The sequence below is a fragment of the Strix uralensis genome, chromosome 5, assembly GCF_047716275.1.
Source record: "Strix uralensis isolate ZFMK-TIS-50842 chromosome 5, bStrUra1, whole genome shotgun sequence".
Lineage (NCBI taxonomy): Eukaryota > Metazoa > Chordata > Aves > Strigiformes > Strigidae > Strix > Strix uralensis.
The window spans coordinates 46,560,153-46,583,914 of NC_133976.1; the positions used below are offsets into that span (position 1 = coordinate 46,560,153).

Sequence of the window (23,762 nt, forward strand, 5' to 3'; positions counted from 1 at the left end):
GCAAACAAGATTTGTTTTTCTAACAATAAAGGTGACATTTTGGTATTCTAAGTAATGTACAGTCCAATATTTACAAATAAGGTGTATACATGTGAATAAAGACTACTTCTGTACATACAGGCAGGCACTGGAGATATTTGCTCAGTAGTAACCATTTCCACATTTCTGTCAAGTAAACCAGAGTTCAAAGACATTCATGGGTAACATACTGATATTTTGTTATTGTATTGGTCATAGTCATAAGCACAGAACAGCAACTCGTGCATTATATATGGTATTTTTAAAGCCTATAGCCTACTTTGTGTCCTAAGAGGACGCAAGGAGTCTTTGAAAGGAGAAGTTGGCATGATTGTTTGCAAAGCTAACTGATTCATTGCTGATCTTTCATTTTTCATACTGCTAGGCTATTCAGATAAATCCAGTTCTTTCTGAAGCTATTTCATCATCAAAATCCTATTTCCATCGGTGAAGCAAGATCCAGATATGCACTTCCACTTAAAAGGTCTTTTATGTATCTTTTCAGTTTCTCTGCCCTGAAAGGTTGTTCAATGAAAACATTAACACCTAATATCTTTCTTCCAGGACTATTATATTTGCTTAAGTAATCAGTAGAATTTTATTCCTTCCACCCACAACAAAAGAAAGAAAATTCCTAAATGGGATCATCTACAGTGATGAGTGACTTCAGTGCAGAGCTCAAGCAGAGGCCCAAACACTGAGCTGCTATTTTTCTTTTCAACTGGAGAAAAACGTATAATGTCTTAGGGATATTACTCGTACACTTCTCACCAGTGATGTAATCCCTCTCCATTCCATCAAACTATTGTCTTCCAAAGAAAATATATAAAGGAAAGAGGGAGGAGGTAGGACTATTTATAATTATTTTCATTTGTCAAGCAAGTTAGTGCTTGTTCTGCCTTTATTTTAAATAACTATTTATGCTTGAGACGAAATTCTCCATTAACAGCATCTGTGTACCCACATCACTGTAGTATTTGAGCTCCTCACAGTCTTTGTAATATTCATGTTTACAGCAAGGTAAATAATTTTTTTCATTGCTTTTCTACAGACAAGGAATTATGGGGTTAAGAAGTTTTTTTAAAGTTAGATCCCTAAAGAATTTCTCTGTATTTCAGTGATTTCAGTAGGCATTAAATTTCTAGTAATTTGAGTTATGTGACACCTCCAAGGCTAGAACCACATCCCCTTTGCTTCAGGTGAGCATGGCAAACAGTACTGGTGGGTACTGATCCTCTAAGCTGTGTTTCATTAGACCACAGAGATAACATGTGTGGCAAAGCCAGCTCAAAGCTCCTCCAGCTTGAGGCTTCTGTTAGTCTTTGGGACATAGAGGCATAATTTCCTGCTTTTCCAGATGGTTCAATGTGACCCAGAGCTGCAGCAATCAGTTGATGTTAAGAGACAACCTTATTACCCATCTCTAACAAAATGTACAGCACGCATTATTTAAGCAGTGAACCAGCAATACATTAAGTGGTTGTGTTGTTCATCACAGAACCTTAATTAATAAAGTCTGACTTAAAGTAAGCAAGTCTGCCCATAGGCACATCAATGTGATTAAATATTTGAAAGAATCATGGTAACTTTTTTCATATGTTGTTGTTGTTACTATAATTATATTTTTGGTCCTGGGATTCTTGCTTTCAAGAGTACTGAAAGTCTGAAAACTTAGAGGAGGGAAGGAATAGTGGACTGTTGTGTGGTAAAGTATTGCCCATATTGTTCTTTCTGTCTGTAATTCACAGGAGTTTTATTTATTCCACTCTAGTTGCTTACTGCTTTATTCCATGCCTGTTGATACTTTTAAAGGGAGACTGAGGGTGAAGTAAGCATTGACTGAGGATAGATGAACTCCTTCAATAAGAATCTGAAGTTTTTTGACTTGTCTCTTTGGGGCAGGCCTTGTAAAAAGCCTGGGGCAGGTGCACTGAACTATTGCTGCTGTCAGAATAGTAGCATTACTCAATCAACTTGAAATAAACTAAAATATTTGTATTAAAATGCAGAGATTCTGTAGAGATCTTAAAATATGATTTTTTTTTTTTTAAAATTACATTGTAAAGTGAACTTATTTTTAGCTTAATGACATAAAAGAAAAGCCTTATCGTTGAACAGCTAGCTTTCTGGGTTCAAATATCTTCAATTTTTCAAGTATGTTTAATTGTATGCATGTGAAATTACAGTGGAAAGCATTCGAGTAATGTAGTATTGTGGGGAGTATTCTAGCTGTAGTATTCTAGGAGTAGTCCAATTGCCATTGGAATATGGCAATCACTGTATTTTCAGATTGCTTAGATGAGCAATCTACTTTGTCCTTTTTTAAGGGAAATTTTACTCTGAAAATGAATCTGGCTTTATTAAGTTCTGTTATTTGCCATTTTTGGCCCTCTATCCTGGCTATAGTTAATAGTGTTCCTTTTGACAGGCTATAATTTGGACAGAAATGTGAGAAGACCCTGGAGACTTAGAGGTGCCAATAAGATGGGACCCATCAGAAGTAGAGGACTTAGTTGGGCTGCAGAAATCAGGTGCATAAATAACGTTGCTATTGGGAACAGATAGCAGTGTGCATGGCTTGCCTGACTTGTGATGGCAAGACTCCAGTTTGTGTTCAGATGTCTTTTTAGGTATGGGCCCCTAAACCAACATCTGACTGACTGCTATTGCTTCTTATGAATATAAAACTCACTAGTGGTGAAGGTTGCTACTAAAGTCTTAAGAACAGAAATGATGTTCTGAAATGAAGTCATGACTCTTTGAACGTTACTGTTGAAGCCAAGCATCTGGAACTAGAGATTTAAGTGAAATGTGAATGCCAGGAACCCTTTTCTTGTGGATGTTGCATCAAACTTTGACATTGCTGTAGTAGTAGTACGAGACATTTGAACTCTGAAATGTATCAACTTCTGCAGTGTAAAAGGGTCTATTTGTGTAGTCTGGAAGTGGTAGCAAAGCGAATTGTGATGATTGCCTACTGATCTTATGAATGCATATACTAGGTATGATTTTTCTTTTGAATGCAGATTTGAAAATGTGAACTGTTTAGTATAGCTTCAGACCAGCTTGTTCAATGAAGCTCATTAATACACAGCTGTGAGAGGTTTAAATTTAGGTATGTTTCAGTGCAGACTACCAGTAGTACATTTACTGATCTCTCTGCAGGAAATATGATGACAAAGATCAGTATTACTTCAAACTTCTGTATACATATATAGAACAAAAGAAATATTTTCAGGGCTTTTTGGTTACACACGTATTAGTATGAATCTTCCCCTTGTGGCTCCAGCAAAATAGTTACATTCAGATATCTATTCTTAAGTAAGTTCACCTGGTTTTAGTAGACCATGTAAATTTTAATGGAGAGTATTTAATATTGGAATGGAATAAACTATCCTGCTAGAGGGTTAAAAAAACCTTATGTAAATAGTGCAGATCGGAGTGTTGGTTTTTAATCTGTTTCTGTTGGAAGCATGGCCAGGTGGAGGAGGGCCAGATGACAGGACAGTATGTTTAACACCCAGTGTTGGTCCTCTTGGCCACAACCATTTTTCTGTTGAAGAAATGTCAATGCTGTTCAGAAATTATGTTCTTCTCAAACTGTACTGTTTAATGCAAGGTTGATAAACTTAATTCTGTTCTTGATTTATTATGGATAACAGAATCTATTTTTCACATTGGTAATGGTTATGTAGGTTGCGTATAGCAGGGTAGTGCAACACCACATGTGCTTATTCCAGGTAGCCTTTCACACTTCAGAACCTAGAAATTTTTACAGTGCAGTGTGAGAATAACACACCATCATGTTGTACAGAAAATGAGGTAGGGTGGAGTTGTTACATGACCTGCTTTTCTAGTGCAGTGAATTTTTCAGATAATGAACATGCTAGCTTTTTTTCTTTGTTACTCAGCTAATAATTGTTGACCTTTACACCATGATTCAAAGTTTGCAGTAGTTAAAGCAATCTCAGTGTCCTCTATGGGTTTTTGGGTCATGGCAGCAGAAAAGGCACTCGGACTCCTTGCCCTTTCATTTGGGAACTGTGACTTCACGTGGGCTTCCTGTTTCTGTGAGATGCTTGCTTTGAGCTGACTTCATTCAAAACCGATTACAGAAACAACAAGTTGAGGCTGTCTGTGTTTTTTAGTGTTCTCTTCAGTGCCTATTAAGTGTTTGTCAAGCTTTTTACAGATAGTCTGCAAACTTTAAGAATACAAAATGCTTCCATTCAGTTTGGTGAATAGGGATTTAGCTAAACTACTCTTACTAAGATTAACTGAATGCCACTAGTATTTGTGTAGTATTTTATACTTTTGAAGTGCTGTACTAACACTAATTAATTTTCAAAACACCCCCGTGCAGTAATATAGGTGAGAAATTTGGTGACTAAATACCCATCAGCATTACTGAGAATGTCCCCACAAGGGTACAGCAAAATGACTGAACAAGGGCATTCTAAATTAAAAACCAGTTTAATTTAACCTAATGTGCTGGCTCTAACTTTTGTTCATGCAGAACAGTAGATGACTGTGCTTGCTCTTAAGGCTCCTGGCCCTTCGGGGCATAATGGGACAGTAGGATGAAAGAAACAATTCCATGTTTCTTTGCTTCCCCCCCCCCCCCCCCCCCCCCCCCAAATTATGCTGACTGATTTTTTCACAAATAGATTTGTGGGTTTGTGGTGCCTAGAGAGGGACACTGGAAAGTGTGAAGTTCATATGTATGTTAAAAAACCCACAAACATAAAACAACAATGTACTTGATAGACCTGTTGATGTAATTGGAGAAAAATAGAGGGGTGCATATTCACAACAGCTCACAGTCAGATTTAAATGTTTTCTGATCTGCATTTAGGAACAAGATTTCAGAACTTGGCATGAAGAAGTTCTTATCTAGACTGTTAAAAGCTGACATCATTCAAAAAGGCAAATTATTTGAAATCTCAATCACCTGCTTAATAGAGTGGTTAAGTTCCTAAAAGCCAATGCTGCATTGCAAATCAACACTTGGTGAGAGAGAGAGGGCAGCACCTGTATCACTCCACCTATCAACAAGGAGAAAACATTGTTTTCCTGTAAATTGTTAAGTTTCTGGACTACAGCATCTGTTAAAACCCAACCAACCCTTACCCCACCCACAGTTGTCCATAAACCCACCACTAGCACAAAGTAGAGTAAAAAAAATTATGAGAACTTTAAAAATTGCTATTCCTTTTAGTTATACTAAAATGTCTTTGCTTTTTTTCTTTTAAGGTAAATATGGGGAGAAAACTGCCTCTTTTAGTAGTGGAAAAGAAAAACTGTCCACATTTAGTTTCAATTAGTCAAGCCCTTACTCTTCTTAAACTGTACTCCTTCTAAAATGAAGTCTTTTTCCTATAAATATTAAACAAGTTACCATACTTGGTAACTCTCTGCAGAGCAAGGTGATAATAGCAATGAATATCAAAGGCAGTTTTGTTTAGATTTATTTCTGACCTCTTGGGCTGAGGAAGTCACTGTGTAATTTATCAGGGAAAGGTTTTCTGACACACAATTTCTTTTCCTTCCGAGCTCATCTGTGACTCTTGCAGCCACTTCCTCCTCTGTTTCTGAAGGTGCACAGGAAAGCTATGAAGTGTAGCATCATTTTGTTGACTAAAAGGAAGTTTATACATAGTTATTTCTGAATGGTTTTGCAAGGGAGGAAAATGGCATAAAGGCATCTTCCCCCACTTAATTTTGCCCATTTTAAAAACAAGCCTTAGCTTCATAAGTGCCATCAGAAGCTAAGGGCTTATGCAGAACAGCTAAAATGGGAAATTGTGCTCAGGGAAAGAAATATGTGTGTCTGTGGCTGCATGCATGTGGCTTTTCTTTTAGACCAGCTCATTTCACTCAGTGGGGTAATCAAAGCTGAAAAAGGGAGGTGGAAACTTTCTTTTAAAAGTACATAATTTGAAAAAAAAAAAAATCTAAAACACATTGGCTGGAGTTGATGTTTCTGACAAGGACTGTCATATTTGGGCCATTTAATGGATTTGTACTGAAATCTTATTTCTTTAGCAGGGGGAAGTAATTGTATTTATTACTGGGTGATTTTTTTTTTCCCTATATGGTTTAGTAATTCTGCATTCTTAGATGGAAATGGGAGAACACAGAAGCCACGAGAGGAAAAAAAAGCTGGAGAAGGGAGAAATGTCTTTTAATCTGATGTACAACTGGAGAAATGTTAAAAGTTTTGGCTACTTAGAGCAGAACAAATCTAAAATCTTATAGCAGCAAAATACTTGAGGCTCTGAAACTGTAATTCTCAAAATTACAGTGCTGAAAGCCAGTTTGTGCCATGAAAGTATTGAATGTTGTTGTGCATGAAAGCATCACTTATAATAGAAAAATGTTACGTTAGATTCCTGCTGCTGCTGTAATTATCTTCCTTTAGATCTTTGGCTAGATGACTCTTAAAAAAAGAAAATCATCCAATAAAGCATCATGCATATAAAATAAATTATTTACAGGAATATTTGTCTTGAAATGACTGAATTTTTATTTATTCTTACCACTTTATCCCATCAACTAAAGATCTCTCAGAAACCTAATCAGTTGGACTTTTTCTCCTGAACACTAGTTTCTAGTGGCTGTTAACTTATTGTACCTTTCCCTAGAAATCAGAACTAGGATATTGGTGATTATTTTAGTTGTTTGGATTAAAAAAACAAACAAACAAACAACAAAAAACAACAAACCCCAACAGATGCATTTAAGTTATTTTTCTGTAAGACAAGATGTCTTTTACTGTTAGAAAGAAGTTGACAGATTAGACAGTGTTAATGGCAAAACAAGGAGATGTGAGTTTGCATCATATTTTGAAGTGAATACTGAAGTTCAAAAGATGATTCTTGTCACCTGACCATAACCATGCTTCCAAAAGGGCTAAGTGGTTGCTTAAAAAATAAACCATGTCACTTTATTGAGGGTGTTGAAAAGTGGTGTTCTCTGTCGTTATGATTCTAGCTGTTATGTCAGTTTTGCTACTGCTAGCCCTGCAGAACAGGTACAGTCACGGGAGGCTGAACTGGTTCATACATCACCTAGAGAACTGCTAACGAAGTTCCAGCTGCCAAATTCTGCCTGCACATTAAAAGCATAGCAGGGTTTCACCTTGTTTATGTGGCTATTTAATATTCTGCTTTGCCTTTTAATTTCTAATGAATCTGCTTGATGCTCCAAAGCCTAACTGTTGTTTTTATGTTTGTTTCAAGACGGTTGCCCTGTACATTAATTTTAAATGTTACTCTTTTGGGCACAGTAGATATACTCCTGTGCACGTCTTGTTGAGATCTGTAATGTTTAGCACTGCATTATATAAAACGTCACTGCAGTTGGAATTAGCCCACCAAACTTTTGCTCCTAAGTCATAGCAATATAAGCTTCAAAGGGCAACAGCTTGATTTGAAGATCCCAGGTTGATTTTGTGGAGCTAGCAGTTAGAGAGTGGTATCTTTTTTTTTTTTTTTTTTTTTTTTCTTTTCTGTGAGCACACTAGATCTGGATTAGAAGAGTATAAACCTAGAACCAAATAGTCATTTTCACACTTGCTTTCACAAGAGGAAGTGCTCTTTCATTTCTGGTTAAATGACACGTAATTAAACAACTGTGACAGATAAGGGGATATATCTATGTCCAATTATGAATTCCTCTGTTTTATGAATAGGAGCTATGACTGCAGCGATCAGTGTGGATTAGAATTTCCATTTTGTAGCAGAAAACAGGCCATGCCTGAGGATCTGAAAAAGGGTCATAAAGGGAGTTGTCATCAGTGGGTATCTGTAAGTTTGTAGAACATGGATTGCTTGAGGCGGTCATTCATTTCTACCTAATTTCTGTCCCTATTGGGCTTCTGCATGGGAAATCCTAACAGAAGGGCAAGAATGAAAGGTATGTTAGACTGTTTTTAAAGAGAGCTACTGTCATAACACAGGTGTTCTAGGACTGGAATCCAGCAGCTCTTTAAGAGAAATAGGAGCAGACAGAGAAACTTGCTTTCCTGAATTGTAATTCTAGGTAACAACCTCAGAGTCCCTTCCCATCTTGTCTTTCCTTCTGCTCCCAAATTAATCATGTGTTTGATGAAGGGAATGGATGAAGTTTGAGTGATTCAGGATTAGTTCTGGGATCAGGGATGGGATTTCATAGTTCAAGGAAGGACGTAGGAACTAAGCAGTGGCTGGGTTCTGCCCTGGTCCAGCCGATAGAAACATTCAAGATTAATTGCACTTGTGCTGTTCTCCAAAATTAAGACTCTCCATTAGAAAGATTGTAAGAAAAATCTTCTCCCGCTTTCCCTCCCTGGTCTCAGTTCATAAAATGAGTATCAAAGTGATGCTAGGTAGCTGTTTATTCAGAAGAGCTTAAAGTACCTGGCTTTAGGAAATTAGTTGCAGTACAATACTTTTATATGAGGACCTTCTTAATATATGATCCAATTAATCATAGTAACTTCTGACTTCTTTATCTCTGCAGTGTAGAGCTTTGCACCATCTTCTTCACTGTAAATCCATACCTGTAAACATAGTTCAAATGTTATTATTGCTAAGTGCATTGTTCTTCCTGAGTTGCAGCTTCTCTACTGGAATATTTCTGGCTATATTCAAAGAACAGTTCATCCACTTAAGCAAGGTGGGTTTTTTATGTTAATGCTAAGTAGGCAAGCCACTGAAATGCCCACGATATGTGTACAAAAAAATACTCATACAATATTATATTTAGAGAGAGATCTTTCTGTATTTGTGAGAGTTTCAGAAGTGCCGGGGGGGTGTGCCAGTATTTGAATACTCTATTTTTTCCTATAAAATCACTCTCCTAAAACCAAGGTGTAATTTTTGTGTATATCAGTGCCAATGACCAACTTGCTTTGTCTTCTTTCCAATCACAGATATCTGGGAGTATATACTTAGACCTGATCTGAATGGCAGGGATGAAAAGGGCTCTGCACTTACACATCCATTTGTATAGGAGTTTGTACATCACACCCATGAAGTTCATCTCCCACAATTGGAAAAAAAAAAAATCTATGCTTATAATTAACTAGTAGAAAAAAACCAGAAGCCTAAAACTAAAAAGCCTAGTTATAATTAATTGAAAAGGTTTTCTGAAGAAGCTCGTGGCAGTGATTTGCATAAATTCTCATTAAGGTGAATAATATATTTTCTTCAAGATCCATTAAACAAGCTTTAATCAGTTGAGCTTGAAAAACATCACTTTAGTTTAAAAGTAATTACACAGCATCTAAAATAAGTTCTGAAAAATTACAAAAATCTATCTAAGACATCAGCATCCTTCAGACAGTAAGAAGCCATGTAATAAATACCAAGAGGAAGGGTGGATTGTTGTTCCTGGCTTTAAATTAATTCCACAAAGACAAAACATGCCTGGTGAGAAGGAAGCCTTGTGTCGCCAGCACAGTGGGGTGTTGTACCAGAGTGAGGTATCTTCAAACTAGTTTTTGTGCTAGTTTCAAGAAGAGAACACGATGAACTGGTAGGTATGCTACAAGCTGCAGTACCTACCACCTCCACCTTATGTAGTGGACACCCTACTGCAGGTTTGGTTTTGGATTTTTTTAAAACAGTTAAGCTGAGCTGGCCATTAAAACATTTATTTTTAAATGCAACCTAAACATTTTTTTATATTTCTATCCACTTTTACTTTTCAGGATTAATTCAGACAGTCTTTCACATCACAGGTTGGATGCATTGCCTTTACCCTGTGTTTAATGAACAACTTTCCTTTCTGAGTTAGTCCATTTAGTGATAAGAGCTGTGTGAAATTCAGTTTAGAGCAACCATTATCTTTTAGCAACCTTTTGGGTGCCAGGAAAGGTGGAGTGGTAGAACTCAGAGTTTCTGCTGTTCTTGGCAATGCTTTCCCCTCTCTGAGGCCGTAAAGGGACGAACACTTTAAAAAAAAAAAAAAATTCTACCAATAAATAATAATTCTGTTTTATTAATTTATTATTGCTGAGAGGTACACTGAATTCCTTCCTTGGCATTTAGTGAGCAGTCATGCTTTTGTACCCTTTTCTGTTGCAGGAGGCAAATGTAAAGCTTTAGATGTTAACACTGAATCAACTTTCTAAATCAGCAGTTCCTAAATTGCGGTGCATGTATATACACACTTGTATAATTTATGACTCTTCAAAGTGGTAGTTGGCGTGGCTGGAACTGGTACCACTGGAATTGGTACCTGCCAACCTTTATTGTGCTACTTGGTCAAACTGAAAAAATCCAAATTTGGTCCTTATTCTAGGACATTTTGCTTGCTACTTTTGTTTGATGTTTACAGTCTGAAATATAGACATGGGGCCATGAATTCCAGGATGGATCAAGACGACTACTATTAGCGAGTTATAAAAAATTTGTTCTCTTTATCTGTATCAATTTACTACTTCCTGTCTTTGAGAGAGACCTTTTATGGTAAAAAGCAGTACCAGCAGCAAGAAAACAGAGCAATAAGTATAGCTTTTGTGTGATGTATGCTAGGAAGCTTGACTCGTATTTTCTCCTGCTCATCATTAGGCGTAGCATTTTTTCCCTTGTGAATTTGTCTTACTTGAGAGAGCTCAGCTGTACAGGTGGAAATAGGATACACTGATGTTTTCTTGTATTATGGAAACCTCCCTCAATTTAAAAAAAAAAAAAATAAATTTTGAAGCTTCTGAATGAAATTGTAATTCACTATTACTTTTGCGGCTCTGGAGCCAAGACTGAGAAACTGTTTGTTTATTTAGTAGCAGGGTGTCCTTAAGACTACTGGCAAATGCCAGTTATTTTTGAATGTTCAAGTCTGAATTCCTGATTTTGTGAGTTAGCTGTTACACCTTCTTTTTGTGACCCTGGAGAAGAAAGAGAAAGAAAGGTTCTTTTTTAAAAAAAATTATTTTACAGTATGGTGACTTGAAGTACTTGGTTTTCTGATAATTGTCACCATTATTTCTTATTTTATTATACTGGACAGTTTGTGTTTTAGTGTGTATTTCTTTTGTCTTTGTAACAGCATTTAGGTTCCTTATCTTATTATTGTAATTAAACTGCACCCAAAATGTTGCATGACTCATCTGTAGAGGAAAATACACATTAAAATATCTCCAGATAAACTCTCTTTAAAGAGCTAGTACCTCAAGGCTGACTGGTGTATGCTAAGATTCAGCTGAACAAGTTCGATTAAATATTATGGGAGGTCTGTAAGTGATGGGTGGCCCAAAACCAAAGTCACCATTCTATTCAAATAAACACACAAAGAAAGTATGTGCAAGACCTTTAACTCTTACAGAAGCTTGGCTGCGTGCCATGCTTCTGACTTAATGGAATGGCTGATTTCAGGGTTGCCTGGGGCCACAACCACAAATAAGCATATATATCTCTGAGGTCATTGAAACCAATTTTATTTTTTTCATAGCTATTGGAATAAGTCACCTGGCTTCATTTATATGTAAAATGGCAGAATATTAGCCCACAGGAGTGGGCTTCCATCTGTTTTGTTGGCCTGTAATATCAAAATAACAGCAGCTTGTGTCTCTAGAAATACTATTTTGTTTTTCTCAGTAGCGAATAGTTAAGCATTCGCTGTAAGTTGGGATTCAAGTTGAATGTCTTCATCATATGAAATGATCCTCATAGTCAGCACTGCTGCAGTTGCCAGTTAGACTCAGTCCAGTTTCCAGGGGTGGGACTTCCAACTCCCAGCAAGTTTGAAAACATGATGATGAGTGTTTGGGTTTCCTGTGGGCTCCCAGTGCCTCTTATGAGCCAGGAGCTGCCTCTTGTTCCACACTGATTTCTACAGACTTTTATCCTACAAGCCTAGAATTGAGAAGGAACTAGAGGGGGTAATGAAGTTGATTTGAATGAGGTACATATGGCTGATTACGTACATCTGGGTAATTTTTTCTAAAATAGTTGGATAGCAATATCTTACTATCTCAGTATTTCTTCAGATTTCATTAGAACATGGCAGTCTACACTGAAATCTGCATATACATCTTCATATCAGTGCTACATTGTCTTAGTGGATGGGATGTGTGGGTTGGATAGCTGTATTATTTATTGGCTATATGTCATAATTAATTTCTCAGTCTCTTTCTGTGTACCACAACACGTTAGGAACCTGAGAAGTTTATGATGCATACACAGGACTGTATTATTCCAAACAACTAATTTCCTATGATGAGAAATAAATCTTGAATTCACAGTTACTTTGTAGCAAGATCAGTGTAGAGCCCTAGAAAAAGAAGTAAGTTTTGTATAGCAGAAACTGCTTATTCCTTACATTACTGTAGATTGGCTTTATTATGCAGAAATAAATACATCCTGCTGTTTTATATGGTCTGGCAAACTATAATTTTCTTCATTAAACTTTTGGTGGCCTGTAATGACATGGGACACAGCAAAGAGGGAGCCTGGACTCTGAAGAAGTAACCTTTCCCAGCTTTATAGGTAATAGGTATGAGCTATAGTTTATGTAAAGATTCAAATGGACTTGCTCTTTGGAAAAAAAGAAGGGTATTACAATACTCTTAAATATATAAACCACATGTAGATTCTTAGTGGCAAACAGACTCGGTTCAAGCTCAGGCATGTGAAGTTGAAGCTTCTTCTCTCCGAGGTGAAATTCTGTATTTCTTCCATCCTTATGTGAGAAGCTGAGTTACTTGAAGATAATACGCTTGCCTTGTCAACAAATGCAACAACACAGTAACCAATGTTTTACTCTTTTTGAAGTCTGAAAGATCTCTCCAGGCAGTATGTTCTCTGGTTCATCTGGATCACCTTCATTGCACTGAGTTGCAGGTGTTTCTCTTAATCTACCCGTGATTTTTTTTTGTTTCCCCGTGTTTGAAGTTTCTTTGTATTGTGATCTCAGTCAGTCTTCCTTCTTTGAATAAAGAAGGCAAAATTATCACTATCCTTTAGCAATGCTGGAAATTCGAAAGACAATTTACAGTTTCTGTCTTAATAAAATACTACACAGGAATTGTTTCCCTACAAATAATTTCTGTGTTTGATGTACACTACTGGAAGAAGTAAACTGTTCACTTTTTTAAAGCTTTGTGTTCAATGAGCTTTCCTCTGTGGGTCTCTTTAGGCAGAACTTACACTTGTTATTGTCTAAAGGCCAGAGTTATGAAATATCGTAACTTTTCTGGCACTTGGGTTTCTCAGCTACCAGGAAAAATGCAGTCCTCCATTGTGCTGCAGTCGAGGATGGTTGGACTTAAATGTGAAGTAGGGGCATTAAGCCTAGCAGTTACAGATTGGTTTGATCCTCCAGTAGATCTTCAGACCTTAGTTTTTTAGAAGCATACTTCTTAGGAAAGTTAAACCTGCTTAAAAAATAATGAATAAAATGTCACACAAATCACTAGTGGAGAAAAGTGCATGCGGTTGGCTAGCATAGAACTGGATAGACTTGGAAACCTGTCACTTTCAGTTCAATGCTAGCTGCTTTTTGTAGTTCAGCTTGACTTAATTTAGCTGTAATGGTATCGTCAGGAAGGTTGATCAGGTGTGTGATTCTGGTAATGGCTTCAGTTTACACAAATTGCTGTCTGAGATCCTTTTTACTTACTGCCTGCCTCCCAACAAAGAGCTGCTCTAAAACATAGAAAGCACTGGTTTCTGGTTGTTTTGTTTTTATGCTTGAAAGTCTAAAAAGTCTACTGAAAGGCTATAAAAGCTCATGCCAATTGCAGTTGATTATAAAACCCTACTGGTTTCAGAGACATAAATTGGAGGTTATTCCAATACTAATGTGGATTAACACTAATGTAGCAGAAATCAGAATTTGATCCTGTGTGTTCTGATAACATAATTCAACTAATTTGTGATTTCCTGGCTTTTTAGCTCAGTCTTTGACAGCATCCAGTAAAATCCTCGAGGGTGTGCTTGGTGCAGACTTATATATAATGGCAACTATAAAGTCCATATTTTCTTTTACAAAGTAACTGTGATTAGTCCTTTCGATGTCACTCCCAAACGGTTGCCTACTAACTGGGTGCTCTTAACCAAGGAATTAAGAGAAAATAAAATTTATTTTAAATGCTGCTATGGTTTCAATTTCTATTGTTTCACAACTGCTATGGCATGCCACAAAACTTGGTTTACTGTAGTGGGTCCCTGCATCTAGATAAGCTATTGAGGTAGAAAGATGAAACAAATTAGTAAAACTCATTTAAACCTTTTTCAGTAGGATCAACACCTTCCAAAGGGTGGGTGCCAGTCTGCTCTATTAAAGTACGTTTATGAAGGGCATCCCAGTGCTCCTGTTAAGAAGTTGGAGAGCTGGAAAGACTGTAATTGTTTCATCCAGGACTATGCTGAACAGTTACTCTATTCACTAGAAGTCGTTACACATCTTTGTGGGACCAAATATTGTTTTTAATTATTTGGGTTGTTTTACTTTTGGGTAGAATTTAGCTTTCACAAAAATTGGTTTTGACAGAAGTTTGTAGCAAGTTCCATTTTTTTCTGCTAATAAATATATATATATATAAAAAAATGCTTCCAGGAATTTGTCTGACATGTCTATGGCAAGGCCTGAGGCTAAAGTCTAACTCCCTCCATCACAAATGCTTTCTAGCCAGATTTTAGCCCCTCTATATATTCTGGAGGAATTTTGTTTAATAGGACTCTGAGAAGGAAAAGTGCTGCACTATTTTTTAATTTGGAATCCTCTGAGAAGGTACTCCAAATATTTTGTTTGATTCACTGATGAGTAAACTATCACCACAGAGAAATGTAAGCCTTGGGTTTTATCTTAAGTGTATGTTAACATTTCTTGCTGCTTTTTCCATCAAGTTAAGCTTTGTTTTATGTGTTTCCTCAGACTATTTCAGTGAAATGGCAGTACACTAGCTTTGGTTCATGATTGTGTAGCTGGACTTCGGAGCCGATTCAAAATAAATTAGCCTTTTCTAATCCTCAGGGAGTATTCCCTTGCCCTCCTAATATTATTTAGTATCTGGCTATAAATAGTGCTGTGACCACAGTAACCTGTGACTGCGTATCAGAGAAGTTGGTGAACTAGACTAGGAAGATAGTAATGATTTTGAAGACCTGTGGCATCTCTTGGGTTCCATAGACCACAGTGATTTCAGGAAAGAAAAATTGTTAAGTATTGTGTTTTCACTTACCCCTTTATTTGGAAGTTACTGTCTAAAAATGGTGTCTTTTATAGTGTGTTAAGTTTAATATATTTGTAGGTAATCTTTCATGTACATAATTGGGCAACCTTTGAGAGCAGTTATACTAAAAATGGGCAATGCTACAAGAAAAAGATACCCAAGAGTGTTTTAAGGCCTCAGCATAAATATTTGTAAGGTACCAAAATATGCTTAACCTAAATGGAAAATGCTTATTCTGTACAATATTATTTTAAAGAAACCACCCCACAAATCTGCTAGCATGATATCCTTTGGGTAGGAAAAGCGATGAGGGGTGTACAATTGCTGTGTGTGAACATTAGTTTTATGCATATATATGTCTTATGGTGGGGCTTGAAGGGAGAGAAGAGGAGACCTTTTGGAGACAGGAGAATTTTGGGTGGGCACAAATTCCACAGCTGATAGTTTGTTGCATGGTGGGGTCTCTGCTTGGTAGTTCGGTGGATAATGAAAGGCTGGGGTGGGTCTGACTGCTCTCTGAATCACTTGATTCTTACAGTGAAAAATGTGAACATGACCAATGATAGCTGGGTCTGGGATTGTGGGGTCTTTTTTCCTCCTCTCCCCCAATAAGGGCATTTCTTCAATTTCTAAAGCCAGTATAAAGGTTAAATTGACCTCTATGGATATGCATATACCAAATTGTTTTCACTAAATAGATTTTTGAATAACACCTTTCAGTTAAACCAGTATAACTTTAAGTTTAGACCTGACCTTGGTTAATGACGGGTTTTTTTGGTGCTTAAATAAAAGGCTTGAAGAAAAGAACTTGCACAAAATAACTTGATGCTTTTCTTTATTCTCCCCCCCTCCAAAAATATAAAAAGGAGAGTGTCTGTATGTTATGTTGTGGTTCAGTAATTTCTCCTCTGCTCATTATTTCTATATTTGTATGTGTACGTGTTCCTGGGCATTCTCTTCAGTGCTTCACTAAAAATAAAAGTCAGAGTGCTGCCTAAAATTCTTTCAGTCTTTAACATTAGAGTGCACAAGACGTTTGGGTTTAGGCACAATTATGTACAATCTCCTTGAACTTTCAGAAAATCCTGTGTCAAAAAATAGATCAAATGGAAAAAAAAAGTAATTTTTAAAAAATTAAAATTATTGAGTTTTTTTTCCTCGGTATAGTCTGCCATGTACTGAAAAGAACAGAAAAGTGGATAGTCATGGGACTGATAAACTCTGTTCTGTACAGTATGTGTGCCTCCATTTTCAGATAATGGTTTAAAATGTGTGTGTCCTTGGAAAGGCTTTATGTATATTCAGAAGGTGGCTTGTCAAAAAGGTAGCCTAATATCAGTACTATTAATCTGGTTAAGAAACTCAACGTGTCTACTCTACTGTTATTCTCAAGCCTTAAAATTTCTGTCCTTGTACTGTTGTGAGCTGCTGTATGGTGAAATGGCAAAATTATTTATGTTTTATTTTTTCAAAGGAAAGTGGGGAAGAGAAATAGTATAGTGCAATATTCTACTGCAGAACAGTAAATCTAATAAGGCCTGCTGGGCCCACTTTTATCATCTAAAATAGATTTGAAAAGGGCAGCAGAGGTTCCAACTATGAATTCTGACCATGCTTCAGAATCTGGTATTACTCTCTCTATATATATATAAAAATAAATAAACAAATCTTGAGTTATTGCCAGGCAGTAGTTTGGCACTGAAGAATATTTTAAAGAATAACTTTGAATGTGTATTTGAAAGAACATGTTATCAGGTAAATAGCAAGTATCTTGAAGTCTTAGAGGAACAGAATTAGCAGTTTTGTGTTGTATGGTGTAGTTGGGAGAGAAGCTAGTTTATGAAACAGCTGTGAGAATTACAGAAAGCATTTTCTGGTTTAGGAATTTAAGTTTTCTTTTTTCAATAAATGTTTTTTCACAGACCTACTGTACATGCTGTGGTGAAAAAACTCAGGGAGCAGACACAAATACAGGAGCTCTTTTTCTCCCTCTGTTTTCATCTGCTCCCTCCTGAGAGGAAACTGATGGTATCCCATTGTTCAGCATCAGAAAATATTAATGATTTCTCTCGCTTCCCTCCAGTGTGCATTTTTTACCTGTGCATGAATAATCAAATCGTACTATGCCAGGCAACTGGTATTAATTAGGGTTTCAAATTTCACATAGTCCATCTTTTACTGTTTGTTATGTCAGGCTAAAGCTTAAACGGAGAGGGTGTGAGGTGCATGTAGGGTTAATATTAAGGCCAGATTCTTTCAGCATATGAGTACACACTTAGAAATGAAAGGCTTATACTATGGAGAAAGATACAGTTGGAAGCCTTTATAGTTGGCTTTTGAAATATTTATGTTCTAGGTGGAAAAGATTTTTTCAGGCCATCTCAACCTTCTTGTAACCAAAATGTTTTGAACTTTTAGTTACTTAAAATTTTCAAAGCGCTTTTAGTCAATAAGAAAATCAATACATGCAGCGTACTTCAGTGTAGCTAAGGCAGTGCCCAACAGCATTCAGTGCTATACATAACTACTGCCACGGCTTCCTTCTTCCGAATAACACAGTGCATCTTCAGTTGCAAATGTGTAAAGTCTAGAAGTCTGCAGCTGATGGGCTGCTGGATCACAGCCTACTGGTGGATGAAGTCAAACTACAGCTGGTAGTCATCCATGGAAATAAACAAGGAACAAGTTACCTTGCTTAGATGTCTTTTTTTTTTTTTTTTTTTTTCCCCACTGCATTCTGAAAATTTATGTTGCTTATTTTAAAAGATCAATTCCTTTAAAAGACATTGTGTGGCTTAAAAAATTTTACACAGTCTGTCTTTATATTGTGGTACGAGACCATAACCTTTCTCTGTAATTTTGTTTTCTGAAGGTGGTTTGTTTGTTTGTTTATTTCTTGGTCTTCATTTTTGGCAGTGCTTGCAGTCATGTGAGGGTATAGTTACAGTTGTCTCACTCATCCGTCTTTCCACTCTGCTTACCTAATCCAGGAAAGTCTCACTCAAGAAAGCTTTATGCGTAAAACAGTACTTAACAGTCCTGCTACTTGTAGTTCCTGACTGAAGTTGGCTATGAAATTACTGCTATAGGACAGTAATAGTCTGAAATCTATAAATAATATTTGTGTATATATATTATCCTGAGGCCCTGTGCTAAGTATTCAGTTAATAGCTTTCACCAGAAGTTATATAGGATAGGAATATTATATTAAAAATACATATTGTCGTCAATGATTGAGCGCTAAGTTTGATGCATTCACGTATTTCTATACAGTTAGAAAAGGGCCATACTATTGGCAGAAATTAACTAGCCACTAGTTTACTAGCACTTTATTTCCCTTTTGTGATATTAGGTTTTCCTTTAATTTAAAACATGATTTGAACCTAGGTATTTCCTTCAATCTGTTTGGTATGTATAGCCCTATTCTCAGAGCCTAGCCAGCAGCTCAGGATCCTATACATCACCTAGCTAGTTGTTACCCAGTATTTCCCATCTGAAAACAGCTGAGTTATTAGCTGTTCCTTAGAGATTCACTGAAGAAAATTTGTTCTTAAGAGAAACTGAAAGCTGCAACTTGAAACCCAGAGGATGCAAAAATTTGGTCTCCTGCAGGTGTCCCTAGTTGATATACAATATAGAGATATTTTTTGAGAAGGGGCATGGATACAACTTTACTGCCTGTGGGATTTGTAGATAAATTCCACTTTCACAACTTTCAGAAGGAATGAGCTTTAATACAGAACATGTAAGACATAACTGCCACCAGAAACCTAACAGAATGGCAACTAGTTCCCTTGAGTCTATAATTAAACATTTAAATGAATGTGTTTTCATGTACTTATGCTTATTACTTAAGACATCTCTATGTACTAGACAGTATTTTCTGATTTTTCTTTATCCAATCAATACAGACTACATGAGACTACATGTATATTGTAGTCTGCAGGCAAGTATGAGAATTGTCCAAAGTATGACAAGCTCTACTTGCCTGCTTTCTGACCACGCACCTGCCTAACTGATAGCCTGTAAGTAGTTTGGAGGGTTGATTCAACTGCTGTATGTTTTGGGGATGTGAGACTGTTTGCACTCCAAAAAGTAGGCTCTGGCTGTGTTTTCAGGCTTGCTGTCTATACAAGTAACATACAATCTTGAAAGCATCCTTAAGATGACTCGGTAAGATCCACTGTAAAAATACTCTAGGGTGCTTCCCCATTGCTATTTATGAAAAAGGAGTAAATGAATAATACTCAAAAATGATCTTGAGGAAGCACAACAAAGAACCTCCAATTAGAGACCTGCCAGTCCATCACTGCCTATCTCTTTCTGAGAGAGGGCTGGTCAATGGCTTCCTGTGTGCACATCTGGGAGTTCTCCTTTTTCCTTAAAATACATTCTCTGCTTCAAATGCTGACGTTCATTTTCAGCATATGGGGACCATTAGCAATATTTGAAGCTGGACATAAGGCTTAACATGTTAAATCACTTTAGAATGTTGCATCTGTTTTTTTACCCTGGTGTTAACACCTGGATCAGTTTAGCACTAGTGCAGAAGTTTAGGACATATATAGCTGTTAATTTTAAAAACATCTGGGATTTTTTTGTGTGTATATGCACGTATATATGCATGTGTGAACTGCGATCTCTGGCATTTTTGAGTTCGATGAAAAAATCTTACTGAAGTGTGCTCGAGGTGTGTACCGACCTAGGCAAACAAGTGCTTATGGCAGGAGGCAGAAGGATTCTTTCAAGTGGAATTGAAATTATGATTTTGCCTTTATGACTTCTGTTTTTCTTCAGACTTTCTGAAGAATTGATAGCTGACTCTGATTCCTTTTTTTCCCTCCTCTCAAACCCATCCATTTGTTCTACACTGAATAAGATATCCTGCTCTCCTGGGATGCGTGAAATGGGCAGGCATTAAAAATTGAAGAAAGCAAGTTCCCTGACTGAGTCTGCAACCCTTATCTGAGGCTGCTTGAAAGTAAAAATGCCAGTTATGTTGGAGCTTTGAAAAATTACTTTCCCTGGTGACCTGCTGCCTTTTAGTGAGAGCAGAGTTTACTGCTCTGTTTTGAGAGTGATGAGTGCAGTTGTAGAGTTTCTCTTGTTATGCCCATTAGCAAGATTGGAGTAATCTGCGGGATGTAACCTGAAGGTAAACTGTGACTGAAGGAGAAGACAAGGCTAATAAGGTGTTTTGTAGTTTCCCTTATCCCAGAGTCTTTCCCGGAGCCAGCAATTAATATTATTTTCTATCTGTGGAGAGCCAGGGTGGCTGCCAGCGCGGTAGGCTGTGTAAAGGACACATCAGTGCTACCTGCCAGGCCGTGAACAGGGTCTGCTTTCAAACTTGCTGTTGAAATTGGCGACTAAGCATCAATACTGCAGCAGAGTTAACAGCTTGTTAATTTAGTAATTAAAGCAAAGCAAGGTCTTGCCCCAGCCAGGAGTCAGGCAGCTGGAGGGCAGCCCCAGCCCCGGGCACCTCCCTGGGGAAGGGGCTGAGGCCTGGACATGGGCCCATGGGTAGGCCCAGCTCGGCGGGGCCCATGGCCGGGCAGGGCAGGGCTGTGGGGAGCTGGAGGCCGGCCCTGCTGCCGCGTCGCTGGGGCAGGGGCTGAGGGGGGGTCTTGGGGCCGTGGGCGGGTGGTCATGGCTGTCAAGGCTTATCTTAGTGCCCTCAGGGCCCTGACATGGGCAATTTAGTACTATTTATTCTTTTATTTTAATAGATACAGAGCTTCAATTTCTCTCCCCTTCACAAAGAAACATTTCACTTCATGTTTTTCTTGCCAGTGCTGTTAAGACAGCCAGGCTGGGGATGCAGATGGGCACACAGCCCCGACTGGTTATGTGTGGGCTGGACTCAGCCCACGGACTGTTCTGTCTGACCTGCAGTCATGGTGTCCACGGTTATCCTTAGTATTACTGAGACCTTGTTCACTTTTACTTTTGAGGGCAAAATGACACAGAGCTGCCTGGCTCAGGTATCTCAGATGCTCATATTCCTTCATCCTCCTGTGCAGTCAAGTCTAATGTTGGCCAAGTGTGTTTTTTCTTTAATTTTATAATGTGAAACACAATAGTTCAACAAACAACCTATGGGAGACTTGCTTCTTTGCTGTAGGAAATGTAGCTTTGCTCTTGTATTTGACTTCTCTAATATCTCAAAGCATTAGCTAGACTCTTTTTTCTTTTACTTTCAAACATTTAGCAAAGAAATAACCACATGAAAAGAACTTCTAACTGTATTTAAAACCTGACTGAGCCACTCAGTAAGCTGGAACCTGGCAGCTTCTGTATTTTTCATGCTAACTGGCAGGTACTAGAATCTGTTGCCTTGACACACATGAGAAACTAGAAGCATTTCAGAATCACCTGCTGAAATCTGTACCCCAATACAGGGTGATCAATACTGTATCTTCAAGGCTTCCTTTTGATTTTTTTTGTTTTGTTTTTGTTTTGTTGTGGGTTTTTTTTATTTTTAATATGAAGAGGGCAACAGAAAAGGATAACAGTTGCATCAAATTTGTTGCTAAGGCTGTGAATAAAATTTGACTGAATTAATGCCTTCAGAATGTACAATAGGTTTCTTCATGATTTAGAGAAAATCAGTTTACTTTTGGTGGGGAATAGTCCAATATGAGTATGTGCTGCATGAAAATGCTTAGAGGGAGAGTGCTGGTCTCTTCACAATTGTAGCACTGTAGCGTGGAGTTGTTTTATACATGTGTACAGATAGCTGCAGTTCCATTTGTGTTTTTTTTTTTTAAGTTGTTGCATGGCTTCAAGGATTGGAAATGGCCACATTTGCAAAAGATGTAATAAGAGCTACCATTTCCTGGGAACGACCTGTGCCCCATCTAGGCTCTTTGTAACAGAAAGGTCTGCCTCAGGGGAGGGCAGTTGTGCTGGCAATATTACTGCCACTTATTTTTTTAGTATTTCCCCAAGAAAAAAACACTTTTTTGCAGTTCAAGGTTTCAGCTCTAAATTTTGACATCTGATAGCCATTCTTAGAGTTTGGGAGTCTGTAATCTAACATATTATGTTTTTCTTAGAGAAAGGATTCTTTCTAGCCTAACACCTGCTTTCTTCTTGCTGAATTCCTAGTTTTCTGATAGTGGTTCTGAGAGTGATACTACAAACTGAAATCACAAACAGAGGAATTAGATTTCAGGAAAGGACTACACGGAAGGACAAGATAAATAATGTGAAAACAAAGATCTTGTTTTGTTCCGATGTTCTTTTGTGACTGGACTAAAATGAGAAAAATGTGTAGGGGATTGGGAAAACAAATACAAGCAACCTGATCCACTGCATAAGCAGAAGTCAAACTGAAAATTTTCTAGCGTTCTAGGAAGCATCATCAGATCTTTAAAGGATGTAATCTGACCTCTCTGTAACCTCCATATGCTCAGAGACAAAAGGACATACTGAGAGGAAGCATGTCTGAAAGCATTACAGCAGTGTTCTCTGGACAATGGAAATGCTGAGCTGCGTGGTATTTAGAGTATTTGCATGGAGATTCTGTGGCATAGTATATCAGCATATGAGCATTTTTCTTTACAGAACAAGACAACATTCCTGAAACTAATACCGTACAAAAAAAAAAAGGGGGATTTGGATACAGGTTCCAAGGGAATAGAGAATGTGAGTAGAGGCTTGGAATATGAATTAGAGTAGTGCATTTCAAACATAGGCCTGAGTTTCATACTTTTTTTTCTTCCTCATATGATTTGGAAAATTGTTAATTATGGGAAGATATTTATTGGAAAGACAGAAAGAGGGAATGAGTAAAGAATTGGATATAAATCATCTCTCTTGTTTAATATTTTTAATAGAAGTGTCTTGAGCTGGCTGGATTCTTAATTACCCTGATAAAATAAATGCTAAATGAGTTAAGCTCAGTAGTAGCAACAGTGCATCTTTAAAGAATTGCTTAAATATAACTTTGGTTATTAAGGCAAGTAACTAATTAAATTCTCGTCATCTTTTTGCGCTAAGCAGGTCTCACACCTTCTCCCACAGCATAAATTTTAAATGCAAATGATTGGATTTGTACAAACATCATAGGGGACAGATTTTTACAGTACTGAATTAGACGTGGAGACTGCTAATGGCTGGCGCCAGTCCTTGCCAGGTTGGTTGGAAACACAAATGCTGAAAGCTGCAATGTTTGTTTTGTTTCCAATCAGGCTGATAGAGACTTTAATTCATAAGCTAATACAACCTAAGAATGGTTTTTCCTCAATTGTAAATATAGGGAATTTAAAGAGAAGGTATATTTTAATCTGCAAAATATTCTGCTGTCTGCCTCCAGGAAGGTGTTAGCAGAAAATGTTGTCAGTCAAAATATATACAAGACAGTTGTAGGAGTGGCCCATGCAGCACCAGAGATTTGCATGCTCCTACCAACTTCTGTACTTATTGTTTATCCATGTCAGTGAGATTCATTCCAACATCTAAATTAAAATTTCAGTATAAAAGGCCAGTTGGGGTTTTAGTTCTGAATTACTGGAGGATGCGTTATTTCAACAATAATGTTTGTAAGTTTTTCATATTTCTTTTACATTTTAATTAT

The 23,762-nt window shown here is 37.4% G+C and overlaps 1 protein-coding gene across 4 annotated transcripts in view; it reads left to right on the top strand.

Moving 5' to 3' along the window:
- TMTC2 (transmembrane O-mannosyltransferase targeting cadherins 2) overlaps positions 1–23,762 on the top strand; it is a 277,357-nt gene that overhangs the window by 87,786 nt on the left and 165,809 nt on the right. The gene's annotated exons all lie outside the window — the stretch shown is intronic.